The sequence below is a fragment of the Macrobrachium rosenbergii genome, chromosome 22 (genome assembly GCF_040412425.1).
Source record: "Macrobrachium rosenbergii isolate ZJJX-2024 chromosome 22, ASM4041242v1, whole genome shotgun sequence".
Taxonomy (NCBI): Eukaryota; Metazoa; Arthropoda; class Malacostraca; order Decapoda; family Palaemonidae; genus Macrobrachium; species Macrobrachium rosenbergii.
In genome coordinates, this window is record NC_089762.1 from 3652476 (window position 1) to 3670192 (window position 17717).

The 17717-nt window shown below is 38.5% G+C and overlaps 1 protein-coding gene across 11 annotated transcripts in view; it reads left to right on the forward strand.

Annotated features, from left to right (window-relative positions):
- LOC136850542 (band 4.1-like protein 4) overlaps positions 1-17717 on the forward strand; it is a 573768-nt gene that overhangs the window by 475080 nt on the left and 80971 nt on the right. The window lies entirely within an intron of this gene.

The following is a 17717-nucleotide window of genomic DNA, read 5'->3' on the forward strand; positions in this document are numbered from 1 at the left end:
ATTGAATTTTTATCACATCACTCGTGACATTTTATATACAAACATTAAGCTACAAATGTCTTTTAATATTCAATTTTCTTATAATTATTTTAAGCATTTGTTCGAGAATTTTCTCATTAAAAGAGAGAAGAAAAACCAAGGATTTGAAGAATCAGTTACTGGGAACGGATTGGCATTTAAATAAGCGTACAGTTTCCCAAATAATTAGTTTGTGGCTAATTGAAGGTTCGGCTTTCTGGCTATTAACTTTAACCACTGCCCCTCTTCTCTTCTCATGAAGATATTACAGACATTACAAGTCTCTTGTGCATATGTTACCGAAGTTATAATTGACGTAAAATATCGAGAGATAGAAAAAGCGAGAATCGGCGGATTTGGTAGACAGTGATAATTCGCTTTACGAGCACGAGATTCAAAGGCCTTATCCTTCGTAATGGAGAATATATTTGAATTATGAAGATGATTATCTGTGCTCTCTGATTGACACTGAAATTGCAGCGTCCGATGCTTTCAAGCACAACAGCAGATGATGAACGCAGCCAATTCTCAAGACTGGTTTTCGAAAAAGGGATAATCCGTCGAGTGCCGCTTCAGAGGAACAGCCGTACATGGGAATCGGTGTATCCTTGTCGCCTCCCTCTGGCGAACTCTCAAGGCGGACAGGGATTGTCGCTTACAGTTTTGCGTTTGCTTTCGTACCATTCATCATTTAGATTGTGTTTTGGAATTTCAGTTGAGGGAGGATAGGTTTGTATACATGGAATTATAATTATAGGAAATTAAAACGTTTAACTCCACCTATGGGATATCTCCTGCGGAAAATCAGCAATAATGTTTCAAATCATTATTCGTCCGGTAAATATTAAAGCTTTTATGATATAGCGCATATGTTGAGAGTGTAGTGAGACTTGATAATGTAAAAAACTTCAAGTTAAAAGAGGTAATTTTGTTGAAGCTTTTGCTCAACATTCTTTGAATATGAAGCTATGTATATATATATATACATATATATATATATATATATATATATATATATATATATATATATATATATATGTATGTATATTTTTTTAATCTTAACTTTCCAGTGTCAGTGTTTAAGTTTATTAGAGCCGTGGCTTCGCACTGGGTAAGCGGTCCCCTACGGAAGCCGAAAATCACCCCCGGGGAGAAAAAAAAATCGCGATGCATGATCAGCTGAGCCGTCATCACCATAAAACGAATATAGACATTTGTCTTGCAGGCTGGAGCCCAGCCACCTTGAAGTATGGGGCGCCTCTCGTGACGCTGATATGTGCTGCCATTTGTCAAAACACCATACATATTTCATAGAGTCGAGGTGCCTCTAGCTATGAAGGGAGGACTGTCTGCTCCGTAGTTTGTTTTCGCTTGAGGTGAAGACTAGAAGGCTTTTTTATTGCATTTTTCGACGCAAAGAGATTTTGAGAATGACGTTTCTGGGTTGTCTGTAGCCATTATCTATCAGCTCGTTAACATTTTTTTGTGATTTGAACAAGTTTTCGTTGCTGGTGACCCGAGTTCGATTCGAGGTTCCGTTAGGCTTTCAGATATGAGGTTGAATGTAAATAAATTATTATTATTATTATTATTATTATTATTATTATTATTATTATTATTATTATTATTATTATTATTTTACAATAATTATTATTATTTTCTCTTAATTATTATTATTATTATTATTATTATTATTATTATTATTATTATTATTATTATTGTTATTATTATTTATAATAATTATTTTTCTTTTAACTATTATTAATATTATTATTTTTTATTTTATTTTATAATAATTATTTTTCTTTTATTATTATTATTATTATTATTATTATTATTATTATTATTATTATTATTATTATTATTATTATTCAAAAGATGAGCCCTATTCATATGGACCACTGACTTGAAATTCAAGCTCTCATTTCATAATACTTCAGCAGATGAAACTACCGACGCTTTGTTTATACAATCAAAATTAAAATATAAAATGAGATCTCTGCCATTTATCAGTTCATCGCGTGCTAAATCCTCACGCATTAGCAGACGTCAGTTGGACCCCTTTACGCGCAGTGTCTTATCAAATGACTCTGTAATCATTTTCAAGACCAAACATTTCCTGTTGCTTTGAGTTACTAGATCACTGTTAAGTGGCCTCTCGGAGTGGCGAGCAAAGTGGTCGGCCGTTATTCGACCGCTGCTGTTTGATCTGGAAAGGCAAATGGTCGCAAACATACATGCATATATATATATATATATATATATATATATATATATATATATATATATATATATATATATATATATATATATATATATATATATATATATATATATATATATATATATATATATATATATATATATATATATATATATATATATATATATATATATATATATATATATATATATATATATATATATATATATATATATGTGTGTTTTGAGGATGGAACGATAGGACCACGTTACTTTTAAGACCGAATGTGTATGTATTGATTTCAGTTATGAATTATGTACCTGGTAAACAGTCTATTATGGTGGACCACAGAAGAGAGGTCGATCGTTTGAAAATCATATATACAGTATATATATATATATATATATATATATATATATATATATATATATATATATATATATATATATATATATATATATATATGTACACACACATATAAAGAGACAATTACAGAGAGATAGTGAGCGAGAACTCTGCATTAGAAAGAGCAAATGATGCAAAAAGAAAAAAACCATTACCCTCTGTTATTTGGCATTCCCAAAAATGGGGATCTACTGTATAGAAGTAAGCAACAAACTCTATAGTTATCTATATTCATAAGCCATTAGTGTTGAAAATACGAAATGGCCCTCGCCTATGAAGTCAGGCAATCAGCCCCGTGGAAATCCAATTAATTATGAGTCGCATTTACCAGAGAGAAATAGATTTACTTATTACTGCACTCCCTAATGAATGTGTGACCATAGCATGTTGCCCCCCATCGACGAGGCCCGGAGTAGCTCCTATGAATCACCATCTGACGCCCCCTCCCCCCCCCCCCCGATTTATATCAGTAGTGCCTATTGACGCTCATTTGTGAATACAAATTCTGGCAGCATAAGCGCGCGAGAATATCTCATCTGCATAAAATATCAATAACTCTTAAATGGCTAAGCGTGGACGCCTCCCGTTCAATATTAGTATATAAAGGTTGATGGTATCCGATTAAGAGAGAGAGAGAGAGAGCGTTCAGTGTTTATTAGGGTCGTTTGCTTTTCTTTTTTTCTTTCTTTTATTTATTTATTTTTTTTTTTTTTTTTTTTTTTTTTTGGTAGCTTTCAATTTTGGCTTCGAAGGGAACCTGAATCTCTTGTGGTAGAAACTTTGTATTTATATAATGAACACTTGAAGGCTGTAAAGCCAAGTGAATATATGTATATATATACATATGCATACATATATATAAATATATACATACATACAGAAATATATATACAGTATATATACATATATATAGTGTGAAATGTTAGCAACAGTTTCCATCTGAATCTGTGTCATTTGATAAAAAGAATATGCAAACATTTCTTTTATATATGTAGAATCTACTGATCACTTTTTTTTTTACTAGATACTTATGCAATTGTAATAACTAAAGGGTCCTCTTAACTTTTCTGTTTCTTCACACTTTTCGAAAACGCTTGTCTTTACAAAGCCTTAGATCCAAGTGCGAAAATATAAGCAAGCAAGCAAAATCTTGATGTGAACAGTATCTTGTGAGCAATTATAAGTTGAATTTCTTTCCCCACAACCAGTTTCATATCTGAAACATTTTGAAGTTTCTTGGCCCGGTTGCCACAGTATTATATTTGGTTAAAAAAAATTATGATCCGTCCGTTTTTAGAATCAACTGGCAATGATCAGGGCACGGGTGGAATGCCGTCAGTTTCAGAATTACTCTGTGGATTTCAAAACCGTATATCAGTAACATTTCACCGCTGTTGAAAGTGTGCTTTTGTTATTTTCGACTGATATCATCAGCCTCCATTCATTCAATCTATGTGCAGTCCATAAAAAAAAAACAGTCTTTCTATACTGAGGCCTCGCCATAGTCATCTCTGGTCTGATGGCGGTGTTTACTCAGTGTATTTTCATTCTAATGAAATAGTTCCCTGACATTTCGAATGTTCTTTTCCCTCCTGTTGGAGCCTTAATGTCACCGTCCGTCATTCAGGCTCTTTGTAGGAATAAAGAACTCTCAAGAATCGCAGGCGGCGAATGGGTGGCATTAATATACTGCTATCGTCTCTTGGAGCTATTTAGGGATATATGAACACGGCGGAAGTGTCCGCCCAGGCTTCGAAGGAGGTTCATAATTCGGCGAAATCGCTTTATGATATCCTCTAATGGACGATTTGGTAATCTTTATATTATTTAGTGTCAGATGCAAACAGCTTATTGTATCTGAAGCGTTGGTGTCGGTGTCGTCCCTGATTTATGTATTGCTTATTTGCACCACTTTAACTGCGAGTGCCTTAAGTAATCACTGTTTTTAAATCGGGCATTGTACCACTTAGAGTCCCTCCAAGTGGGTGTTAAATTTTGGTCTGTGCTTCTCTTCTCTCTCTCTCTCCCCTTTGTTTGGGGAGGGGTGGAGGTTTGTGTCCCCGCCCTGTTTTAACTCCGCCTGTTTATCTGTTGATAAAAGTAAAATAGTCAAAATGTGACAGGAAATCTTGTGAATGAAAGGGTTTATCGGTGGTGGTCAAATACAAGAAAAATTCTTTTTTTTTATTTTATTTTATTATTTTTTTTTTTTGCTGAATTTGCTGAATAAATACGAAACCAGGAAATCAATAATAATAATAATAATAATAATAATAATAATAATAATAATAATAATAATAATAATAAGTCAAAATGCGACAGAAAATCTTGTGAGTGAAAGAGGGTACCTATGATAGTCAGATAAAAGAAAAACCACTTGTTTTTTATTTTTTTCTGAACAAATACGAACCCATGAAATTAATGATAGCAATAGTCAAAATGTGGCAGAAAACCTTGCGAATGAAAGAGGTCGCCAAATGCTGGTCAAATAAAACACTTCTTTTGTTTTGTCTAGAATATGGAACCATGAAATTCCTAACTGATACGTGAAGTGTCCACGGTACACATAGCCTGTAACTGTTGACCCGCGCTCTTGATTGGAAATCGCTTTCTACTTGTTACCGATATCGCTAAATCGATGGTTCTCTCTCTCTCTCTCTCTCTCTCTCTCTCTCTCTCTCTCTCTCTCTCTCTCTCTGCTTTCACCTGTTTTGGAAAAATCTCTCCTATTTTCTCCTCGCCTCATGACGTAACGGCACTTTTGCTTGTCTACAGTCCTCCCTACGCCTAGGCACATCCTGGATCTTCTTTTTCTCCTCCTCCTCCTCCTCCTCCTCCTCCTCCTCCTTTCATCCTGTTTATCCACTTTTCATTTCTTCCTTCTTCGGTTTCCACCCATTCGCTCTCTGTTTTTTCTTTTTCATGGTTCTCGTGGCATTTTCTTTCGTTTTCTTTCTTCCAAGGACTTTTGCATTTGGTGATCTGTGTTAGTTTGTTCTTATCTGTGTATTATTATTATTATTATTATTATTATTATTATTATTATTATTATTAGTTCTGTCTTTCCGTCAAAGACATCTGGTATGCATTTGTCCAAAATTACGAATTTCAGAAAGCTTAGAATGCTTTCTGAAATTCGTAGCTATGGACAAATACATACCAGATGTCTTTGATGTAAAGACAGAAATAATAATAATAATAATAATAATAATAATAATAATAATAATAATAATAATAATAATATTTTCACCTATTGCCGAGAATATGTTCTTGTTTTGCATCGTCCGTAACCTTCATATGGAAGTCTTTTTCGCAGGACACAAAGCCTGACCGATGGAAAATCAAAGTATCAGTTATTGACCGAAAACCATTGAAAAAGTTTCGTATAAATAAGTGCCTTACGAAAACGTAAAAGGTCTCAGTAAATCTCTGTTCTGAGATTCAGTATAATTTCCTAGGTGAAACGAGTTACTAGCCAATGCAAATTGGTACGTTGATCATCCGCCCTCCAATCATCAAACATACCAAATTGCAGCCCTCTGGCCTCAGTAGTTTTTATTTGATGTAAGGTTAAAGTTAGCCATAATCGTGCGTCTGGCAACGATATAGGACAGGCCACCAGCGGGCCGTGGTTAAAGTTTCATGGGCAGCGGCTCACACTGCATTAAACCGAGACCACAGAAAGATATGTCTGTTTTCGGTGACCTTGATTGTGCTACGTACAGAAAACTTCGATTGCGCCGAAGAAACTTCGGCGCATATTTTACTAGTTTCGAGTATTATTGATGAAGAGAGAATCACTTTTGATTCTGAACCATTTTCTTCCCACTTCTGTATAAGCTTTCTCTTTAGACAGAACAACATTGTCGTGAGATACCTTGGTAGTTTTTGTTTCGTAGGTTTAGCAATGTAAAAAGTGAATTATTTAGTATTTTTCGGGGCTGACTTTTATATGTAATTAATGCGGAATTGTCTAAAACCGAATAACCTCCAACAGCTGTAACTTATACTGCATAAATTTGAGCCTTCAGTCACTCCGCTGTGGGGGGACAAAACTCCTCTCGTGAATGCATTATGTATCTGAAGAAGAATAAGAAGAAGAAGATCCCTCTTATTGCTTGCTGCATCAACTCAAGCGTTTATTTTCTCGATTATTTTTTCTGTTTTTCCGCCGAGCCAAAACGTCTTGTCCTCCTCTCGTTAAAGACGGATGACGCAAAAAGAGCCATTTGGCAAGGGTGAAACGGGACTAACTGGTTTGTTTACTTTTAGGCTGCAAAGGTGGGTGGGGGAGGGAGGGGGTCGAAACAGACACACCGCATCCCAACTTGAGGTCTGGCCGGATTTAAATCGCAGAGTGCATAGCAGCAATTATTATATTCAGTGGTAGTAAGTCGTGGGTGAATTTTTCTTTTTCTATCTCTTATGTTTATTTCATGAGTGTATTTTTGTTTTCCGTCTCCTATATTTATTTTGGTGTACATTTTTCGGTTATTAGTAAACTCCAGAACCACTGGAAAGGCAACTGAAATTTGAAATGAGGACTCGAAAAATGCAAATTGTATTATTGACGAACTAGCATTTTTTTTTTTTTTTGCCCCTAACCATAGTTTAAGAGAGTTGGTGTAGTTTTCGTTTGAAGCTTCATGAAAATATTGTAGCTATAAAGCTGTTATGGAATTAGGGAATTAATTGCCGATAATGGAAGCTACTGAGGCTGTTCTGAAATGTTCATCTCTTTTCGTAGGTTCAAGTGGCGATGAATCTTCAAAGGTCAACTACGCTGGTTTTTACAAATATAATTGGTTTTTGTGGTCTCATAGTGATCATCGGTCTTTTTTGAGAGAGAGAGAGAGAGAGAGAGAGAGAGAGAGAGAGAGAGAGAGAGAGAGAGAGAGAGAGAGAGAGAGAGAGAGAGAGACTAAGGGCAAAAAGACATCAGTTCAGGTGACTTTAGGCAGAACCTGGCATATAAATACGAACTCATGCTGCTATGAGAGCGAGAGTGAGTAAAAAAAAATAAATAAAGGGAACTTGTCCAGGAAGAATCTCTCTCTCTCTCTCTCTCTCTCTCTCTCTCTCCGTAGAGCAAGCAAGCAACCAAGCAAGCGGGCAAGCACGCAGGCAAGCAGGTTCAATGACATCGAGCCAGGTTGTTACCAGTACCAAGTGAGACATTTAGAAGTTGGTCTGGGCTGTGTCTGCATAATTTGCCGTACACGTGTGCGTGTGTGTAGGGCATTAGAAGAAGTTTCCTGACAGAATGACATTTCCTCTTGCATTACGTGAGTCTAAGGGTGTGCGCTTCAAAGCGTCTAGGAATTTAGTGCAGAGTTATGTGCTATGCGGATTAAGGTGGATAAGGAAGAGTTGACTCATTCTGTAAAATAAACTAATTTTCTTTTCACATTTTCGTCTGTTAAAGAGTGAATCAAATGAGCTGAACTTTGAAAAAAACAAAAATAAACAAAATTGCATATGAGGAGCATTTGTCGTTGGCTCAAATTTCTGTTTAATAGTGCATTGAATATGAATTATATATTTGTTTTCATGTTATCATAATATTTACCAGGACTGCTACGTAGCTCAAAAATGTTCTCTAAAATTGGGGGTATTAAAACAAATTTGCTGGACAACTTCAAAACTATCTGGAATTCAAGGCTCGTCGCCTAGACAGTTGTAATCGTTAGATGCTTTATAGCTTTTCTTTTTATACATTTTTTATTCTCTCTCTCTCTCTCTCTCTCTCTCTCTCTCTCTCTCTCTCTCTCTCTCTCTCTCTCTCTCTCTCTCTCTCTCTCTTCCACGATCATATCACGGATAAATATGTCTTGAATCAAAGGTGATAAGGTGAATGTGGTGCAAGATACAATTGATTTTTTTTATTCACTAAATACAAGTTTGTATTATTTTTTCTTTTTCCCCCTCTCACTTTATTTGAAGCTCTCATTACAATAACCCATTGATTGCGAGGCCAGATGCCCTGGCTTCACAGATGAAATATCGCCGGCGTTCCTGAACAGTTTTCTAGACTGGGTACTGACTTGTAATTTGTAGTCCAACAAGTTTTGCTTAGCACTGAGAAACATAATTGACTCGATTGATATTCGTGTGCAATTTTTTCCAAGCGTTAATGGAAGTGACTATTATTATTATTATTATTATTATTATTATTATTATTATTATTATTATTATTATTATTATTATTATTATTATTATTGTGAAGAAAATAAAATGAAAACCTCTTTACTAGCGACAGAATTTTCTGTAAAGCATTAGATAAAAATCAAATGATTCTCGCCTTAGAAGTTTTAGTAAAATGGAGTTAGATCCGCATAATTTAATATTAATACAAATATTATTCTAGAGAATAGAAAATATTAAGCTGCATTCTTTTACTTTAATGTAAAAGACAGTGAACGTATCAGTTATTCTTCATTTTAAATATAAGAAACAGACCTCCCTTGCCAGAGAGAGAGAGAGAGAGAGAGATCATGATAAAGCTGCGTATTGTTAATTTTTTTTTTATGTAAGTGAATCAATTTTTTACCTTTATTTATATTAATTATGATCGTTACTTTATTTGGGAGACATCAGTCACGGCTTAAAATTATGCTTGTAAATATGCGTATTATTTTCCCCTCTGTTGATAATTACAACATGAATAATTTATGCTCAATATTTTGTGATGTTCTTTCATCTAGAGAAACTATCACATATGCTCTTTGCTATTCGTGCTCGTAGAAATGCAATTTTAGGAGGTTGTATAGAAATTCAGGAAGACTATATAGAAACTCAAATCGCTCTCTCTCTCTCTCTCTCTCTCTCTCTCTCTCTCTCTCTCTCTCTCTCTCTCTCTCTCTCTCTCTCTCTCTCAATATTCTTGTTGGAAATTCCGTTGTTTTTCTCTTCATTTTTACCAGTATCACATGTTCTCTCTCTCTCTCTCTCTCTCTCTCTCTCTCTCTCTCTCTCTCTCTCTCTCTCTCTCTCTCTCAATATTCTTGTTGGAAATTCCGTTGTTTTTCTCTGCATTTTTACCAGTATCACATGTTCTCTCTCTCTCTCTCTCTCTCTCTCTCTCTCTCTCTCTCTCTCTCTCTCTCTCTCTCAATAGTCTTGTTGGAGCTTCCATTGTTTTTCCTCTTTATTTTTAGCAGTATCACATCTCTCTCTCTCTCTCTCTCTCTCTCTCTCTCTCTCTCTCTCTCTCTCTCTCTCTCTCTCTCTCTCAATATTCTTGTTGGAAATTCCATTGTTTTTTTCTTCATTTTTACCAGTATCACGTGTTCTCTCTCTCTCTCTCTCTCTCTCTCTCTCTCTCTCTCTCTCTCTCTCTCTCTCTCAATATTCTTGTTGGAGTTCCCATTGTTCGCCATTAACACGAGGCGCCTCTCAACTTCTGCTTTGGTGACCCCAGCGGGTCCTGGTTACAAAAGGGGCCTTACTTGTCAAAGGATGCAGAAAGCGTGGATTCAGACAATAACTTTCTTCAAAGGCTCTTCTAAGCGATTAAAGCGCTTGTTCTCTCCGTTTCGCTCCGTCTCCGGCGTTTGTCTTCTGTACATTCGATAGCTGATTTCTCGGCGTCTCTTCAAAGGGATTGGGTCGCCTCTGAAGGACGCGAGGAATATTTCTCGAAGAGGTTTACCAATGCCGCGCGCGAGAGCAAGGGATTAGAATCATTAGACGCTGGTTTCCAGTTATTTTCTCAAATGTGCCAAGGGTCTGTTTTTGGTTGTTTACGATCCCAAGCATTTGCGAGAGCGCCAGCAACAACGAGCAACAAAAGCTGATGACGCTAACGAACGTCAAAAATGTCTTCGCTGTTTCCAGCCAACCCCTAAGAAGCCTTTTACCTGGCTCACAACATGCGACGGAAAATCGAGTTCTTGCGAACAGAAAATCATATTCCCGGCGGAATGTGCATTGCAGAGGGCTTGACGAATGCTGATGTCAGACGCGAGGACACCAAAAGAAGGCTTTTTTTTTTTTTGTATCCAGTCCACCAAGGACACTTTTTATGGAAGACACTTGAGTATAGCTTGCTAGCACTTTTGCCAAATTCGTGATGTTGCGTTCCCTGGGTAAAGATACCTGAATGAGAGCCGTCTACTTAATCCATTTTACGAGAGTTTTTGTTACAGAAATCAAATTTAGATTGTCCGTAGTGGTTCTCTCCGGTTGATGTTGACTGAGACATGAAGAATATACCGCCAAGTCGCTAAAACTCAGTAGCAACATGACAAACGATTGTCCACTTAATTACGAATTGCCAGCGTGACGTCATCGCCAGACTTGTCAGGTATTTTTCAAGAAGAAGCGTCATCAGGCCTTCTCCCTCACAAAACATCCACGTAGTTTGATTTTTCTGAATCTAAACCCAGGCCTTACGTCACGTCCTTATGCCTTAAAAGAATGAGAACTGAGATATTCCGAGAACCCAGACGGATTTCGAATCTCATTTGGTCTGTTTGTCAGAAGAAGAGGATTCGTCCCTTTTATTTTAACATCACCCTGGATAGATAGGCTTTGCATGCAAAGCTCCTCTTACGGTTTTAATACATTTTTATCTGTTTATTAATTTATTATTTTTTTTTTCTTTTTTAATGAGTGAGATCTCTTTTTTTTCTGTATTTCTCCTTACCTCCCCTAACTTCTTGCTATTGAACGCCATATTCTCTGGAAGCTTGAATTTCAAGTCAGTGGCCCCTTTGGTGGGCTCGTTCCATATGAATTGGGTTCTTCTTCCGAATAATAATAATAATAATAATAATAATAATAATAATAATAATAATAATATCCCTAATTTGCGTGTTGTAGCAGACGCCCATGAATGCCGCCCATAGACAGGTAACTGTTAACTGTAACGCCCGTCTGATCAGTTGACCCCTTCGGACGGGACTTGGTCATTTGACCCACATTGCATGTATGGGCCTCGGCAGACGCCTTTGTTGGCCGAGAAAACGAGGACAATTGACGAGGCAATTCAAAAGTCATTCGAAACTCGACATTACACACAGCTGAGTGGAACAGCTCCCGTGGGAGGGGAAGATGGCGAAAAATAAGAAGAAGTCTTTGTTTTATAATCCTGTCTCCCCTTACTTTTCTTTGCCTTCCTTTAAGGAGCAAAATCAAGTTAAAGGATGGTGATGAACCGTGGTCGTTTTCGGAGCGTGAATTATTATAGCTGAGATATTCCCGCGGCGGACGTAAAAAATGAAAACATAGGCGCAATAAATTAGCATGTTGATTATCATAATTTGATCTAATGATTTTTCGTTCTCTTCTCGTTCTTCAGTAACCAGGACGTCAAACGCCAAGGTCGCCGGCGGCCACACACACACACACACACACACAAAACACACACACACACACACACACACCTCAGCATACTCTCATACCCACCTGTGATCGCCTCAAATACGTATATTCCTCGCCTCTCCCTTCTCCATCTTCCATCCTCAAGGTCACCGACATACCTGAGTTCCAGAGAGAGAGAGAGAGAGAGAGAGAGAGAGAGAGAGAGAGAGAGAGAGAGGGGGGGGGCGTCCAAGAGACGCCAAGAGACACGTATCAACATCATTATCGTTAATGAAATGTATAAAGTGAAAGGGGATTGTTGTACATAATATATAAATCAGCCTTCCCCGGAGTTGGCCTTTGCAAGCTTGTTGATGACAATCCTTTTGCCCTTCAGCCGAATTTCACTATAACTTTTTTTTTTTTTTTTTTTTGTCTGAGAGAAAGGTTCTTTTGTCGTTTGTTTTTTGCTTATGGTTCTAGAATGTAGCGAACTTTTAAATTGTTTTTTTTTTTTGGATCGCTTGATATGTACAGTACAGATGTACATGCACGTGAAACATAATACTGTCAAAATTAGTTACGTTCTTAGCTTTTTTATTTGATAATATCTCCCCTTCGTAGAAACTGGATAGGGGTGATCCTGAAATAAGTTTTAAGTTGTGTATTAGTTGCCACGATCAACTCCTTGTGGATGACGCAAATGAAATTGGATCTGTGGGAAATCTTTTGCAAGAAAAAAGTCTGCGCCAAGTCTTGTTATATCAATTGCAACCAGTTTTTATACAAGACGAACTCCTAAACAACTGCCAATGTATTCTTGTGTTGGCTCTAGCTGTGCTCCCGCGGGCACCAGGAGAGTTAGAAGATTATGAGAAAGGGATCTGGGAGTGAGGAGATTTGTGGAAGACAAAACACAGAAAAAACGCGAGTGGCGAAATTTCACAGAGGACCATTGCGTCACGCATCATTGGAGGCGATGACGATGATAATCGGTCATACTGAACAATGATGTAATGTATATGCCTATAAGAAAAATGGAAGTGTACTTCATTTTAGATCTTTCTGAACATTTTAATGGCTATAAAGGTCATAGGATATCACGGGAAGTTTTGGACCAGTGGATTTGTAAGGAAAAAAATACTGGATCTTAATCCGGCCTTTTCTTGTCTAAATGTGCCTATGTTTTTTCTCTGACTAGGCCTACCAAGCGAAAGGCATCATGACCAACGAAGCTTTAGTTCCCTTGACTAGATGCTTGCATCGGTGTTGTATGCATGAGCAAGCACTTGGTGTAAATTATAGTTCTGCGAGACGAAACGCCTAGCACTTTTTTTTCTTTTTTCCATTTTCCTCGTGCTTTTATCGGCTCGGGATCCACGCTAGGTCACCGACCTCATCTATCAGCTGTTTCCCCGGGTTTTGGCAGCAGAGATAGAGCGATACGTCGCTAAATTGAGGGTGGGATAGGTTGTAAATCTCCCGGTTGTAGATGTTCCAGTTGTAAATCTCAACGCAGATTATGCACGGCTCGATAAGAGGAGGGTGCCTGCATTCCTGAGGAGACTCGAGGAAGGCGGGATTACTTTATTTTTACCCCGTAGCGGGGAAGTGCCTTCAGTGCTCCTTACAGTTACACTGTAGGCATTACTACCACTACTGCAGGTTCTTTGCAGCGTCCCTTCCTCAGGCCCTTAGCTACAACCCCTTTCGTTCCTTTTACTGTACCTCCGTTCATTTTATCTTTCTTCCATCTCGCTTTCCGCCCTCCCCTAACAATTATTTCAAAGTGCAGCTGCGAGGTTTTCCTCCTGTTACACCTCTCAAACCTCTTACTCTCAGTTTCCTTTCCAGCGCTGAATGACCTCATAGGTCCCAGTGCTTGGCCTTTGGCCTAAATTCTATATTCCATTCCACTTTATATTTCTCTCGATTTTTCGCTTCCTTCGTCATCGGTACCGTCATCGGCGCCTCCATATTTTGCATAATCATTAATCCTCATAATGTTCGTCGTCCTTTTAAAGCGAGAATGAAAACGCTGAAGTCGTCGCCGTCGCCGTCGGCCTTATTTCTTATTCCTTAAAAAAAAAAAAAAACAAGGAATGAAAACATTTACGCGACATTGGAGTCTGGAAGAAACGTAAAAAATGCGCCGAAGTTTCTTCGGCGCAATCGGGTTTTCTGTACAGCGTTTAATGCTTTATGAAACTCTCAGCCACAGCTTGTGAAACTTTCAGCCACAGCCCGATGGTGGCACGTGTTGTTGGCATCTGTAGCAGTGCCAGACGACGCACGATCATGGCTAAATTTAACGTTAAATAAAATAAAAACTACTGAAGCTAGAGGGCTGCAATTTGGTATGTTTGATGACTGGAGGGTGGATGATCAACATACCAACTTGCAGCCCTCTAGCCTCAGTGGTTTTTAAGATCTGAGGGCGGACAGAAAAAGTGCGGACGGACAGACAAATAGCCTTCTTTTACAGAAAACTAAAACGGGCTTAAATAACCTTCAAAAGTCACTTTGAAGATGAACTTTATTTTTATTGTAATTGTTTTTTTCTATTTTATAGTTTTAGGGGAATACAAAAAAAAAAGTTAAATCCTTCTTATGGTAAATTTACATTCCTGTATCGTCAGAATGACTCGTTCTAATGCAGATACATTTTCTTGAATGAAATACTGCCAACGATTTCAGGCTTTTGTGACGCAAGGAGTGTGCACCAATCAAGATTTGACTTCAGTAGGAGGGAATATAGCCAGTCGAGTTGCTTGAGAGAGAGAGAGAGAGAGCGAGAGTAATGCCTTTTTTATTCGGTCCAGAGAACGTGCAGTAGATTACGAAATTACTTAGGCGCTGATGATATTCAATGTAGGAAACGTTCTTCTCTCACGTTCCTTTTGCTTACAAATGTTTAAGTTGTCTGCAAAAGAAAACTATTATAGAGATGGCTATATGTCTGTCCGTCCGCACTTTTCCCGTCCGCCCTCAGATCTTAAAAACTACTGAGGCTAGAGGGCTGCATATTGGTATGTTGATCGTCCACCCTCCAGTCATCAAACATACCAAATTGCAGCCCTCTAGCCTCAGTAGTTTTTATTTTATTAAGGTTAAAGTTAACCATGATCGTGCGTCTGGCACCACTGTAGGTGCCAACAACGCATGCCACCATCGGGCCGTGGCTGAAAGTTTCATGGGCCGCGGCTGAGAGTTTCATACAACATTATACGCTGTACAGGACACTCGATTGCGCCGAAGAACATGCTTAGGGGTTCGGAAATTCTAGGTGACTGAAAGCTGATTCACATTATAATATCACGTCACGTCAAAGTAGGTGAGAATTTCTTACATGTAATTAAATGGACTTGTTCACACCATCACGTCACGTCACCGTCAAGGACACGGCATCCACCGTCACATCACGACACGTTTTCTTGGAAAGAATATTTTGACGTGACGTGACGTGACGTGACGGTGCTTATAATGCCAAGTTTCTTACTGCTAAAAATCTCTTGAGTCGCTGAGTTTGGGCACGAACTGATTGAAAGGGATTGTGATGGATAGTGTGAATACAAGACATGGCTGATGTCGGGACGATGATGTGACGTGGTGTGTCGGTGACGTGATGGTATAATGTGAATCAGCCTTTAGTCGTTCATCTGATATCCTCGGACGTCAACTTGCGATTCAATGAAGGTCCTGTTCTTTCAGTGTCAGTTTCCTACAGAAGCCCAGGAGGACTTTGAAGGCATAGATCAGCGCCTGCCCTATGAGCCTACAGAAACCCAGGAGGACTTTGAAGGCATAGATCAGCGCCTGCCCTATGAGCCTACAGAAGCCCAGAAGGACTTTAAATTTAAAACGGAGAGAGAGAGAGAGAGAGAGAGAGAGAGAGAGAGAGAGAGAGAGAGAGAGAGAGAGAGAAAAGGATTTCACCGAAACACTCTTTCCAAACCTATGGTTTGTGGTTTAGCGATCGCCAAACGCCGCTGTTATTGAGTGCTCGATTTTTATCGTTGATGGCAGGTTTGATGCTCTCCTGAGAGGTCCGTCATTTGGCTAATTATTAGGGATCTGGTGAATTCGAGCGAAGGAAAACGTAAGAAAAAAAAGGGGGGGCCCCTGATAATGAGGGCATTAGAGAGAAATATCATTCGCGAAATTATTGGGTTTACGATGAACGATGTTTTGGGGGGGGGGGTGCGGCCACTGGGATACTTACTGGTGATGGGCTACCACCTCGTTTTGCTGAGTCATTGTTTTGTTGTCCTCGTCGTCATCATCATCATATGCTCTCTCTCTCTCTCTCTCTCTCTCTCTCTCTCTCTCTCTCTCTCTCTCTCTCTCGTCATCATCATCATATGCTCTCTCTCTCTCTCTCTCTCTCTCTCTCTCTCTCTCTCTCTCTCTCTCTCTCTCTCTCTCTCCATTCTGCAAATATGGGTTTTTTTTCCTCAATACTCGACATTCAGTCAATCACAGCAGTAAGTGTTAGACGATCAGGAAATCTAAAGTAAGGTTTCCACTTCTCTCTCTCTCTCTCTCTCTCTCTCTCTCTCTATATGGATGTAGTCTCGAGATAAAATCAATGTCTTCATTAGCTAACCCTGGATTCGATCCAGATCCGAATTGTTCCTGATTTCTCCTGCATTTAATAACACGTGATCCACCACCACCATTGTGCAAATGGAGAAACGAAAGAAAATATGCCGCGTGTTTTTTTCATTATATTTTTATTTTACAGTGACATATGATAATGAGGGTAAGCATTTTTTTTTCTTTTTTAATAAAGAGGAGTATTAGCTGAAGTGTTCCGCGAACCGTGCATGATTGAGACAGACTGACTCACCGTACCGGGATATAATTCTCTTCCTGATTGAGGCCGGGCGCATCTTTTGAAGGCGTACCTTACTGAAATATGCGAACATCTTTTTCTTCCCCCTCCTTCCCACCACCGTGCTTGACGTCAAGTCGATTTCCTCAAATCTGAGTGCTTTCAAGCAGAGAATTGGAAAAGTAAATCTTCCATCCTTTACGCATGGGACATGCCTTGGATTACTAAGTATGCCTATTTGATATCCAATTTTTGTTCTTCCTGTTCTGGTAGGTGGTACATTTTCCGTAGTGACTTCAGGTACCATTGTTGGTTGAGAAATGTGAGAAGGGGTGTTTTGGGGGAGGGGGGAGGCGATTGTATTTTTGGTACCTGAGGCATCATCGCGGAAATAACCTCAGTCGTGTCCCTGCCTCTGGGATTATCATATTGTCATTTAGTAATATAAAGAATTGACTACATTCCACTCACTCCTACAGTGTCTTGAAAATTGTGGTTATTAGTTTTGCCCTACGATAAGATATGAGGCAGAAATTCGAATAGTATTTTAATGTTAATCTGTTGGCTCAAAGACTCCGAAACTGAAATATAATTCTGACTACTGCTTTTAGGCGACTTAAAAAAAAAATTCTGTAAATTCTGAAACGATCGTAAAGTCTGTTTACGAGCGTTGCTTTTTCCTCTCCATTTCATTTCCACTTGATTTTTCTTTGTAGTTCCTGATTTACTCTGCCATCTACATCACAGAATGCCTTGAGTAGTCGTCCTCACAGATGCTTATCTAATTAACCGGTGAAGATTCCTATCGGATTGTTTGTACCCAGCATAGATATTTCAGAGCTCAGATCATAATCTGAATCTCTTTCGGGTACACCTCGAAGCCACGTCTTGAAGCCGCAGAAAGAACTGATGAATAAGGACTGGGCGTTCATAACACACAGCCAGGATACTCGC